We start from the raw sequence: 12,702 nt of genomic DNA on the forward strand, positions 1-12,702 counted from the left end.
CATCCCTCCAAGCTGGAGAAGAGGCTGCACAGCCTTGGGATGTTACACCTCTCAGTCAAATATATACAGCTCAGAAGAAAATATCACGTTGTGTCAAAAGAGAAAGGTGATACTCTATTTCAAGCTTTGTTACATATTGGTTAAAAAGAAAACTTCTGGAATCGGGGCTCATCTTACCTGGGTAGGATTGCTACTTTGGCACTCTTTCTAATAGTACCCACTCTGGATATTTACACACATTTGTATGGCTTGTGGACACACATCTATTGAGCATTATTGCTTATGTTGTGACACGAAGAGTGAAACTTGTCTTGACAAGCAGTTTCTACAGTATGATTTATTTTAGCATCAATTTGTTAGATGAAAATGTGAATACGGCCACTTCAAAGCTGGAAGCACCCTTTATTCACTGCTTTTTGTCTGGAGATCCAGAACTGCATAAAGCAATAATGGCTTCACTGCTAAGTGTTTCTCATGGATGTGCAAGAGTAGCTAAGTTAGATGTATTTGGTGTGTAATTCAAATAAAATATTTCTCTGTTGGCTGATACATTGCAGCTCTTAACACATTGGCTAAACACTTAAAACTAATTTTACTCCTGCCCCATGAAGTGTAAATCAGTCCTATTTGAGTAGCACTGATGTAGATGTATATATAAGGCCCTAGGGCGGGAAGGGTAACTTCACTGATATTGTGCCAACAATTAATGGCCTCAAGTCAAAATAATCTGTATGCATTCTGGCAAGGCAACAATTAATTTGGTATATATTTGTCATAAATCTAAAAATAATACACCGTAATTGCCAAACAGTAACTGGAAAAAATGCAGGGTAATAACTTGGGGAATGATAGCGATTACAAGCTGAAAAGTTATTGCTGATCGACTGTCTTTGTCTCAGCACAACACAGAACCATATACATCTCACTGACACATAAGACTGTAACATCCGGCAACATAGTGTGCAATTAACTCTTCACTAATGCCTAAAGAGAAGAAAAGAGGGCACCTAACAGATCCATTCTAAGTATGAAAAATAATCGATGCAGCGCTACCATTTATAAATGGTAAGAGATTTGGAAAGATCCTGAAAACTAACAATCTGGGCAGAGAGTTTAAATTGAGAGACAGTTAAATGTGCTTTTTTTAAATCAACAAGATGCAAGTCTCAAAGGTTGGGGTTAGCTCCAATAACCTAGGAATTTAGCTTGACTCAGCAAACATTGGCATTGAAAGTTTATACTCTTAAAATTCCTATCAACTGTTGGAAAGCTGCGTTGTGGGTTGAAATGTAAACATCATCCAACTGACCTAGTTGTCCCTGGTCTGAAATTTTGTCTATGGCTTTGATATTGCATTTACCTGGGATTTGAGTATTAGCTGGGGGTAAAATGAGTAATCTTTGAACAAGTCAATACAAAATCCCTCATGAGTATTTTAAGGTATTTTCTGCGGAAGAACAAGATAGGCTAGTTTAAAACTAATAAAGCCCCAGCCGGGGCAACCTTCTATGTCTGGTTTTACTCCTTGGCTCTAAAAATAAAATGTATCTATGGCTGCAGTTTGGCCACATTATTTTCAGCGAATTTAGGTTTGCATGAAAACATTGGACTGTATCTACTGTCTGCATATGAATTCAGTAAAGAAACATTGGTACTTGTTACGTAGCTGTCCATCATTAAGTAGAGAGCAAAGGGTATTGTTGAAGCCATTGTTCTTTAAGTTGGGAATATGTTCCTTTCATTCAGCCACATCAGTGTTTGAACAATAGTAATACTTAGTGTTCTTGCTGGAGTGTTGAAATCATAGAAGAGTCTAATAAATTAGCAGTCTTACCAGTGAGGAATTATTTGGAGTAGACAACCATTCTAGTGCTAATCTAGGCAGATACTCAAAAATAGTGTGTAAATAACAAATCATGGTACAATAATTAATTTTAAGTCGAAATGTATGAATTTTAGAGGCCTCAAATATGATGAGCCCAGTGATCTTATTTTAGACACAAAGTCCTCTTTGCATCCAAAACAAGATCATAAACTTGACACAGGTTGCAGAAGTTTGCTTTCACCATTTGTGGTGTGTGAAACTTGTTGCAAATCATAGAGACATATAAGGTATTTGTTCTATTTGTGTGCCTTGGAATGGGGACTAATGTTCTAGTAGCACATTGTTCCCCATTTCAAGATGTCAAACCTGTATATTTTGCTTTTGGTAGAGTTTATTTTCCATTTGATTTTGGCAAAGGTATGTACTAAGCATAGTGGAGCCCCCAGTTATGATGTACATTGTATGTTGTATACCATTTTGGTAAATGTCAGTGATTTTCTTTTCTTTTCTTTTTTAGCCATAACTAATCTTTGTTTAAAAAAGAAAAAAAAGAAAAAACATGTATATATAAACACACCATATATATTATTTAGATGTTTCAGGTGTGTACCTGTTCAGAAGTATATTCCTGCTTTTAGTTCAATAAATTGGGAATTGAAATTGTAAAACTGTATGCTGTTTTTTTCATTTTAACATGACATGTTAATAGAGCTGTGGATATGTTATATTGGAGACCGACCCAAATTTGGGAGAGGTGTCAAGCTACAGTCTGAATCAACATAAAGCATTTTGAACCATCCCTCAGATTATCCCCATGTAATCCACACTAAAATCAGATATTTCTGTGTCCGATTTGCAAAATAAAGTGAAGAATTACCTACAGCAACAAGCTGCTTAGGATGAATATGAACATATTCTTTTAAGGCAAAAGATTTTGTAAGTTAGAATACATTTCTCACATTATCCTCCTCATTCTAACATTTCTTTACTTGGAACCTAGGTCTTAATTTGTAAATTGAAATTTAGAATAAGTAATTTATCTGGGGAAAAAGGAATGCCAGAACCTCAAGTACCAAAACATACAAGTTTATCTGCAAATCGCACTGTCCAATTTAAAAAGAAAAAATAGGTTCAGTTGTTGATAAACTCAGACATCTTTTGGCCTGGCAGTGGAGTGTAGCTAATGAGTGAACTTGTTTCCAGATACTGTAGACAAAGTTTGGTACTCCTTACTATTTGAAATTCACACCATTCTCCTTCTCCATGATCTTTGAGTAGAAACCTCAAAACCTTTCCTTTACTAAAAAAAAAAAAAAGAAATTTGTAATCTTGACTGCCATTGATTTCTGATTGATATGTCATTACAACTCTCTACCGCAGTTTAAAAAATATTCTGTAATGGCTCAACATGTCCATGGTACTGTTGACTATTAGTTTTCTAGTTACTAGTAAACTGGTAGTATCTGTGTTTGGTCAGCAGCACTATGATGACACTTACACGAATTACAGCATAAAATTATTGTATTCCTTCAGCAGCAACTCTCTGCTTTTTAGGCAAATTTTTGCCAGCTAAAAATCAGAAAATGAGTTTGAAAATACAGGGAGTGCAGAATTATTAGGCAAGTTGTATTTTTGAGGATTAATTTTATTATTGAACAACAACCATGTTCTCAATGAACCCAAAAAACTCATTAATATCAAAGCTGAATATTTTTGGAAGTAGTTTTTAGTTTGTTTTTAGTTTTAGCTATGTTAGGGGGATATCTGTGTGTGCAGGTGACTATTACTGTGCATAATTATTAGGCAACTTAACAAAAAACAAATATATACCCATTTCAATTATTTATTATTACCAGTGAAACCAATATAACATCTCAACATTCACAAATATACATTTCTGACATTCATAAACAAAACAAAAACAAATCAGTGACCAATATAGCCACCTTTCTTTGCAAGGACACTCAAAAGCCTGCCATCCATGGATTCTGTCAGTGTTTTGATCTGTTCACCATCAACATTGCGTGCAGCAGCAACCACAGCCTCCCAGACACTGTTCAGAGAGGTGTACTGTTTTCCCTCCTTGTAAATCTCACATTTGATGATGGACCACAGGTTCTCAATGGGGTTCAGATCAGGTGAACAAGGAGGCCATGTCATTAGATTTCCTTCTTTTATACCCTTTCTTGCCAGCCTCGCTGTGGAGTACTTGGACGCGTGTGATGGAGCATTGTCCTGCATGATCATGTTTTTCTTGAAGGATGCAGACTTCTTCCTGTACCACTGCTTGAAGAAGGTGTCTTCCAGGAACTGGCAGTAGGACTGGGAGTTGAGCTTGACTCCATCCTCAACCCGAAAAGGCCCCACAAGCTCATCTTTGATGATACCAGCCCAAACCAGTACTCCACCTCCACCTTGCTGGCGTCTGAGTCGGACTGGAGCTCTCTGCCCTTTACCAATCCAGCCACGGGCCCATCCATCTGGCCCATCAAGACTCACTCTCATTTCATCAGTCCATAAAACCTTAGAAAAATCAGTCTTGAGATATTTCTTGGCCCAGTCTTGACGTTTCAGCTTGTGTGTCTTGTTCAGTGGTGCTCGTCTTTCAGCCTTTCTTACCTTGGCCATGTGTCTGAGTATTGCACACCTTGTGCTTTTGGGCACTCCAGTGATGTTGCAGCTCTGAAATATGGCCAAACTGGTGGCAAGTGGCATCGTGGCAGCTGCACGCTTGACTTTTCTCAGTTCATGGGCAGTTATTTTGCGCCTTGGTTTTTCCACACGCTTCTTGCGACCCTGTTGACTATTTTGTATGAAACGCTTGATTGTTCGATGATCACGCTTCAGAAGCTTTGCAATTTTAAGAGTGCTGCATCCCTCTGCAAGATATCTCACTCTTTTTGATTTTTCTGAGCCTGTCAAGTCCTTCTTTTGACCCATTTTGCCAAAGGAAAGGAAGTTGCCTAATAATTATGCACACCTGATATAGGGTGTTGATGTCATTAGACCACACCCCTTCTCATTACAGAGATGCACATCACCTAATATGCTTAATTGGTAGTAGGCTTTCGAGCCTATACAGCTTGGAGTAAGACAACATGCATAAAGAGGATGATGTGGTCAAAATACTCATTTGCCTAATAATTCTGCACTCCCTGTAGGGTTTTTAGGCTTAGGGTAGTATTTCTGTTGACATTTTGCAAAATGAGCACTAAATAGTTTAGCATTCCATCTTATATTTCTCAACTTTGTGTGTTGGTCCACCTGAAAGCAGTTGAGATAAATCAATCCCTTCTTGGTAGCTATCCTGATTAGGTCAAATTCCAACTCATTGCAGTTACCTGAGCCAAATCATTCCAAAGATGAAGATGATTGTTCTAAGGTGGAATTGTATCCCCCCTGCAACCACCACCACCACCCAAGGCTTGCTTTTTGACATGTGTAAAGCCAGTGGGGGAACCCTTATCTTGAGTGGGTTTCTCATGAAAGCAGTTTCCCTCTCAGAGAAGTACAAGCCCTGTGCATAAGGCAGTTTTAATAGAAAATGTGTAGAACTTCATAAAAGATATCCTGGCTCCAAAGGAGTGCTCAACAAAGCAAAGCAATTATCCATAGGAGGCCTACAAGCACCCTATCCTGTCTCTGTAGTCGAACCCACACTTAACACAAGTGGAACTTGATCAGAAGAGCCTGTTCCATCAGCAGTACAAGAAATCCAGGAGCTATAACAGGCATGCATTCACCACATTCCATTGCCACCATATTACTTCCTACTAGATGGAGGCGAGTGAAGCAGCAGCACGGTTCATTGGCATTGACCACCTCCACCCACGGAAATCTCTTTAAGGGCATTCATCTCTAAACTGCACAACACCCTTATCATGGTCTGACTGCTGGGGCTTCAGCCAAGATGCAGGGATATAAAGTTGGACCAAAAGGTCTACCATATAAAATTCTCATTCCTAAATTTGCTAAAATCTCCCCCTAATGTCCTCCCACCCACTAGACTGGTTTCCAAACCTTTCCTCTCGCACAGACCCTTTTAAGGAGCAAGATTACTTCTTGCCAGAAAAAGAACAAAGAGAGTGCCTCACACCCAGCAAGGCCGCTCTTGAGTTTTTATTTCTAGCTGACATGGTTTTTGCAAAGTTTTTGACCCCCAATTTCTCAACAGGTGTTTGCGAAGACTGAGGTTCAAAATTATAGAAGTCAATGGGCTTTCCTTCTCCAAAGTGCACAGTATATCTCACATGCTAAGCTTTTATCATCACAGCAACAGTTGATGCCTTGAAACCTCCTTTGTCAGACAGCCTCTTGCATTTTCTTGGGACAACATTCTAGATCCAAAAAGAAGCCCCTGAGTGGTGTCTCGGCTGCAGTTCTGTCAGTTTAGGACCATCTTTATGATGCCCTGTCCGGTCCTTCTGAGGAGTCTGCTTGTTTCCTTGTGGGTGCAGACACGTAATCGGTTGGTAGAAAAATTTAGGCTACACTCAGGACACCCTTTTGAAGGGCAAATTTGATTAATTTTGTTGTGAGAGGGCTTTGTCTTAGCTACATCAGTATCTTAAAGCGGTGAGCAATATGCCTTGCTCTGATCACTTCCCTCCATTAGATGCATGACTGGCAAAGGCAGATCCTCACAGACAACAGTTTACCTATGTTTTGTATAAACAAGAAGGGGGGGTGTGGTAGGATCCAGGTTGCTTGACAAAGCAATTGCACTGTCATTTTGGGCCATAGATATAGGAGTATATTTGACACCAGATCTTGCTGGTGTGGAGAATGCAGGGGGCGCTGTGTGTGTGTTTGTGTGTGTGTACACGTGTGTATGTGTGTGTACACATGTGTTCCCAGATATTTGTCACAGCGGGCACTCTGCAAGTGGATTTATATCAGTTGCCCAGGAATCTTCATCTACATTTTTCTGTGTTGTTGTTAAGAGTTACTACCCTGGGCAATGCATTTTAGTCTTAGGTGCATAATGAAGGTAACGGTAAGTTATCAAGCCCTCTAATAACAGCGTTCATTTAAAAGATAGAGATATGGCACTAGGTGATCCTAGAAACCTGAATGGGCCAATCGTGGAAGTTTCTGCACAGGGAAGCCATAATGACCTATGAAGGATTCCATGTGATTATCTGAAAGTGCTCACACTGTCCCTCGAGGCCCTGGAGCCAGAGAGGATTCAGAGGCAGAAGTGTTGCTGTAGGGGATATGGGAAATGGTCTTGAGAATTGCCTTGATCGCCAGCAGAGCGCCACTGTTAGTTTATTCTAATATGCACCGAAAAGGAGAAGGCGTCTGCAAGCAAAGACATAATACAGTTATAGCCAAAAGGCACGTAGGAGCCATGTCTAACCTGCAGCACAGTTCTTCTTCAGGGTTCCTTTAGAGTTGAAAGGTCATCATAAATCATTCCCTCTTAAACTTTTTGTCTCCCTGTTTATGTCACTTTAAACTTGTTTTTTTATGGCGACAACTACTCCATCCAGGAGAACTGGAGAGTTATAAGTGCCCTCTTCCAAACATCTGTTGCATCCCTTTTCCACTACACAAATTAGTATTGAAAGAGCAGCCTCTATCCCCCTACTTAAAGCATTTTCTCATTTCCACGTTTCCACTGCACTCATTTTCACATGTTACAGAAGGTGTTGCTCCTTGCAATAGTTCTTTCTTCCTCACCCTTCAAAAGCCGGGGAGAAATTGCACATGCAAGCCAATGAGATCCCTCAGCAATATTGTGTGGACGTCCAAGGAATACAGGTCACATTAGCTGCTTTTCATCATGATCTTGGGTTTGTAAAAAGGAAAAGCTGTTAGAAAGAAGGCATTCTCTGGATGAATAGTCCTAGAAGTTAAGCTTGGTTATGACTAGCAAACAAAAGGAGTGCCTGAAAGTATGATGACTCACTCCACAACAAATAAGCGAGGTTGATCTACATCCTGTTTACAAAGCATTTATTTCTCAACTTTGTTGCAAGGTCAGTGGAACAATTTGGTAGAGCATTCTTCCAGCAGTGATTCTGTATGAGTTGCTAGAAAGCCTCTGACCCACATCCTGCTTGGTTATTGTTTTGGAAGGCTTCTTAAGATTAGAAATCTACATCAGTTAAAAAGAAAAGTAACTTGCCTTGAGTAAGCTTCATTCCCATGAGTACCTAATCTTTGCACAGATTCTTTATCACCCTACACTGCCCCTGTTCTGACGAGGATTTTGTTCTGTTACTCTTCTTTCTGCCCTGGGTTTGGTCTGTCTTTATTGTCTTTGCCTTTGTGGAAGGAAGAAAATGGGTGATGAGGACTCTGGTGACTGTATTTGGATCGGCTCTGTCATTAGCGAGAAGCATTGCTAAACAAATGTCTGGATTTAGTCCGTCACCTGATGAAATATAAAAATGTCCACTATTGTAAAGATCATTACCTAAGGTGAGTGACTTCAGTTTCTATAGAAATGGGAAACACATATTCAGAGATAATGGGTAGATTGCATAAAATTACTAAGAAGAAAAATGTATTTGTAGATAAATTAGTAGAAAAGAGAAAGCGGTTTTGAAAAGGGCTTCTTAGGAGAAAAAAGAAATTCGGACCCTTATTAAAATAAATCGAGCAGACTGTCTAACTAATGGTTAGAGCACCCTAAATATTTAGGAAAATACCAAAACATCAACAAATTAGCAAAACCGATTAAGTGCTGAGGTCTTTTCATGGGGGGACTTAAATCTGAGATGGTAGAGAGGCCAAATGAAAGGAGTGGTCCAGGTTCTCTGAAGGAAACATTTTAAAAAACTTCTTGTTAAATGACCGTTTGAGCATAAAACGAATATTTCAAACAATTTTAAGTTAGAACGGTTTCAGAAAAACGTTTCCTCAGGTTTAATTTGAAAGACATACCCACCAAGTACACAAGGCTTACAACTAGTCAGGTTACGCAAGCTCGTAACTCTGAGTGAAGGAGACAGTTTCCTTTCACTGTGCAAGGGTTCCACAGGCTTCTTAGCTAACAATGTCTTAACCAAATTACAATGGGATTCTGGGTGCATCTTTCACAGCAAGATAACACCTGCAAGATGTCACTTAAATTTGCGACCTAGCCAGTTAGTAAACTAAGAATGAAAGTTCACCAAGGGACAAATTAGACCATTTCTGTTCTTGAACAAGATCCAGTGGTAGAATCTGAAATGTGTGTTCCTATCCAGTAGACATGCATCTACTAAGGAGAGAGGCTTCCTGTCCGCCCACTGCACAAGGTTAGAAACATTGCCATTGAGTTTGGAAATATGTTCATCTAATGACCCTGGTGAAAGAAGAGTATGTAGGCTACCATGTTGAGTGTGTACAGTGGAGGTGAGCATGGACGACATTGTTGAGGAGAGTCTGCTGGAGATGTGATGATTTTCACTGATGATTCTCGGGTGGGAAACTACACAAAGGATAGGAGGAGTGGCCCCACCTGGCATGCACCACCCCTAAGGTGTTGCCTGCGAGATGGACACATTTTACTTTCCTCCATCTTAGATGAAAGTAAAATAGCCAGTCAGAGGTAGGGAAGTGACCCTTCCCACAGGAAGTGGTCACTGTAGCGAGTGTAGCTACCCAAAGGTAGGTGTCCCATTGGACACTACCAGGTTCCCCCTAAAACGGCCACTAAATTCAGTATTTAGTGGGCACCCCATGTCCAGGTAATCCGGTTCAATGGACCAAAAAAAGACCAGCACCAACAAGATGCCAAGGCACGAGAACTGTGGACCTGCTGCACAAAGAAAAGCACCATGCCCTGGCAATTGCTGCTGAGGAGCTACTGGACAACTGGAAAAACTCTAAAGAACCCCAGAGGACCTCCAGGCTTCGAAAATTGTCCAAGAACTCCCTCCAGACGGAGGTACCACTCTACAACAAGAAGAAACCAGTAAACCAGTGAGGCTCACTTCACTGACCAGCTGCTAACTCCCGAACCAGAAGTCGCAGCTGGACCCGACGACAATGACGATCGCGAGGACAAACCATGCAAGTGTGCCAAGTTTGGTGGCACTGTGCCCTCCAGTGGTCAAACCGTACTAATACCGTGGGGATTGGTCAGCTGATGTCGGACATCAGGAAAACCAGCCCACCTGGGGCTGAAAAAGGACCAGAAGGAAGCTCCAGTTGAGGGACTTCAGGAACACCCCGGACCTCTCGCCCAAAAGTCCCTGTGGTCCTGCAAACGACCCTTAAACCGACTTACCTCAGATCCAAAGGGCATCTTTGCGCACAGCTCCTGGCTCACCGATTCGCTCTGCTGCAGGCCACCCTCTGCCCTTTAACGAAGAACCTGCAGTGCCCCAAGGATCCCTCACCCCTTGCGAACTCGACCCTCCAAGGGGACCCCAAAGAACCATCTATGATCTTACCTGCATAGACCTTTTCCAAGTGGTCTCCCGCAGTGGCCCTGCAACAGCTTCGGAGTCCTTTCACTCCTGCTCCCGCTAGAACTGGGAGCCGCCCGATATTCTCCAGCTGGCACAGTGTGCCCACCAACATTCTTGACCAACCTGCAAAATAAAAACTTGGTAAAGTAACTTTGAGATTTTATGTGTATTTTTAAAGGTGACTTTCCATTGATTCCTATGGTGCGTAAATACGCACAAAGACTATTTTTATTAAACTTCAAAAATTCATATCTCAAAAAGTACTTAACCAATTTTGATAATCTTGGTCTTAAAAACGACATAACCATCTGAAGTATTTTTATAAATTGGTCTCGAGTTATTTCTTTGACTGTGTGAGTTGCATGATTGATACTGTGGGTAGAACAAATGCTTTGCACTTCTCCAAAGTTTACCTAACTGCTCCATCATGCTACCTTAAAAATTAGAGCATTAGGTGATCTAGTTTTTACCTCTGTAAACCAATGTGTGGTTGCCGCCCACGCAGTGTGCCCAGCTTTGCACACTACAAAGGCCATCCTCTCCTACACAGTGACACTGTCTGCCTTAGTTCATTCCAGACACAGATGTAGGCCCAGTTATTGATGGGGACGGGTGAGCAGTAGGAGAGCCTTTGTCAAGGAAGGTTCCAAAATTCTTATTGGGACAGGCTTAGCACATTGAGGTAGGACATCCCTGTTTAACTCTCCAAGAGCATCAGACCAGCAGGCCTCTCCCAATCTAATTAGTGGTTTACGGCACTTCAAAGGAATTTCTGAAAAGGATTATGTATGAAGGCGTTGCGTGGTACCCTAAAGCATGGCTCCAAAATTATTAACTGTGACATGGAACAAGTGTGGCCCACAAACCACCTTGGATAGAGGCTCAGTTCCAAGCACCCTTGACTTATTAAGAAAACTAGATCATTAGGAACAGAACACCTATTTTCTGCATAGTGTAAACAATGGTTTATTGACCTGGTAGCACAGAGGTCTCATTGTTATCCCCATTTTAATCTGAATGGCCACACACCCTAAAGTGTTCCTAAACTGTTGTCCGTGAACCCCTGGGGTCCGAGACATCTCCTTAGTTGTACCATGACTGTTTAGAAAATTAAATAACAGTAGTAGATTAATAAACTAAATACACATACAAAATTGAAATTAAAAATTCTAAAACGCTTTGTAAATGTGAAGGAATTTCAAATATTTGAAATAGAAGGATACACATTTATTTGGTACCCTTAACTTGAATTGTGGGAGGAATGCAAAAACAGTAATATATATTTGTGTTGGCCTCGTTTTGAAGCACTAGTTAGTATATGCTAACAAGAAGATGCAGTAGGAACAGAAAAGACAAAGTGACCTGATAGTCTGCAATTCTGCTGTCTTTTAGCAATGTAACCAAATTTAAAAAAAGCTCCAACATTCCCATTAAATATTCAATTTCGATGTTTGTGATTCATAATTTCTCCTAATTTGTGTATTTGTTTAATGTTTCTTGTTTTTGCAGTTTTGTGTTGTTGTTGTTTGAGGGTGACATTGTAGAAATCGGTAGGGCAAGGGTCTCCAGCTTAGAAAAATGATTCATTGTGATTTTACAGAAGTCAAAAGGTTAACAACCACTGTGTTAGATCATTGAAAGCAGCCTCTTGTTGAGAGACTGAAAATAAAGCTGGTGCCCAAGTACTGCAAACACAAAATGTGCGAGTCCACTCTAGATCCGAAAGACTGAGAAGCATCTCTTTAAGCTTGTCTTGAAACCCGAAGTGAGTAGAAATATAAGTGTGGAAGGCGAGGCCCAACCAAAAGCAAAGGATTATGTACAGATGTGTAAATGGAATCTGAGCATCTAAAACTGAAGAAAACTCAGATGGATCCTCAGTTATGGCTCTGCCACAGCTTTCTGTCAAATTCAAAATTTGTGCTACACAAATATTGTTCTGGTGCCCAGCCTGGACAGCCCAGAAGTCTGGAGGAAGAAGCAGTACGATCTCTCACATTCTAATTCGTTCACTAGCGGTCCATGCAGGTCTCTGCAATGTACTGTTTGGAGACGTTACCTTTGCCTGTGCTTCCTCAATTTAATGGCCCCTCTTCACATGTATTAAAAGAGCGCTGGGCAGTAGTTTTTCATCAAATTGACCGGCAGCTTTTATTAGACGGTTCTCTGTATCTTTTCTCCAGTACAAGAGTAGAGGGGTGACAACATTCCAAACTGGTAGATAAGGTATCTGACATCAGTTTATCTACAGTCAGAGGATAGCAAAATGTGAGGCTCAGAAGGAATCTCAGGAACCAACCGGTGACCTCAAACACATGCTCATCAAACAGCCGCAAGACTGTAACATTCTTAGATAGCTCTAAAATGAAACAACATTGACACCTGTCAATTAAAGGCAGTCATTTAGGCTCTTGTAGGTATCTCTTCTGGTTTCCGTTCCTGAAGATGCTTTCTTGTATGTTTGGCTTT

At 40.7% G+C, this 12,702-nt stretch overlaps 1 protein-coding gene across 12 annotated transcripts in view; it reads left to right on the plus strand.

Moving 5' to 3' along the window:
- Nucleotides 1–12,702, plus strand: part of KTN1 (kinectin 1) — a 653,615-nt gene that overhangs the window by 453,258 nt on the left and 187,655 nt on the right. The gene's annotated exons all lie outside the window — the stretch shown is intronic.

The sequence above is a fragment of the Pleurodeles waltl genome, chromosome 9 (genome assembly GCF_031143425.1).
Source record: "Pleurodeles waltl isolate 20211129_DDA chromosome 9, aPleWal1.hap1.20221129, whole genome shotgun sequence".
Classification (NCBI taxonomy): domain Eukaryota; kingdom Metazoa; phylum Chordata; class Amphibia; order Caudata; family Salamandridae; genus Pleurodeles; species Pleurodeles waltl.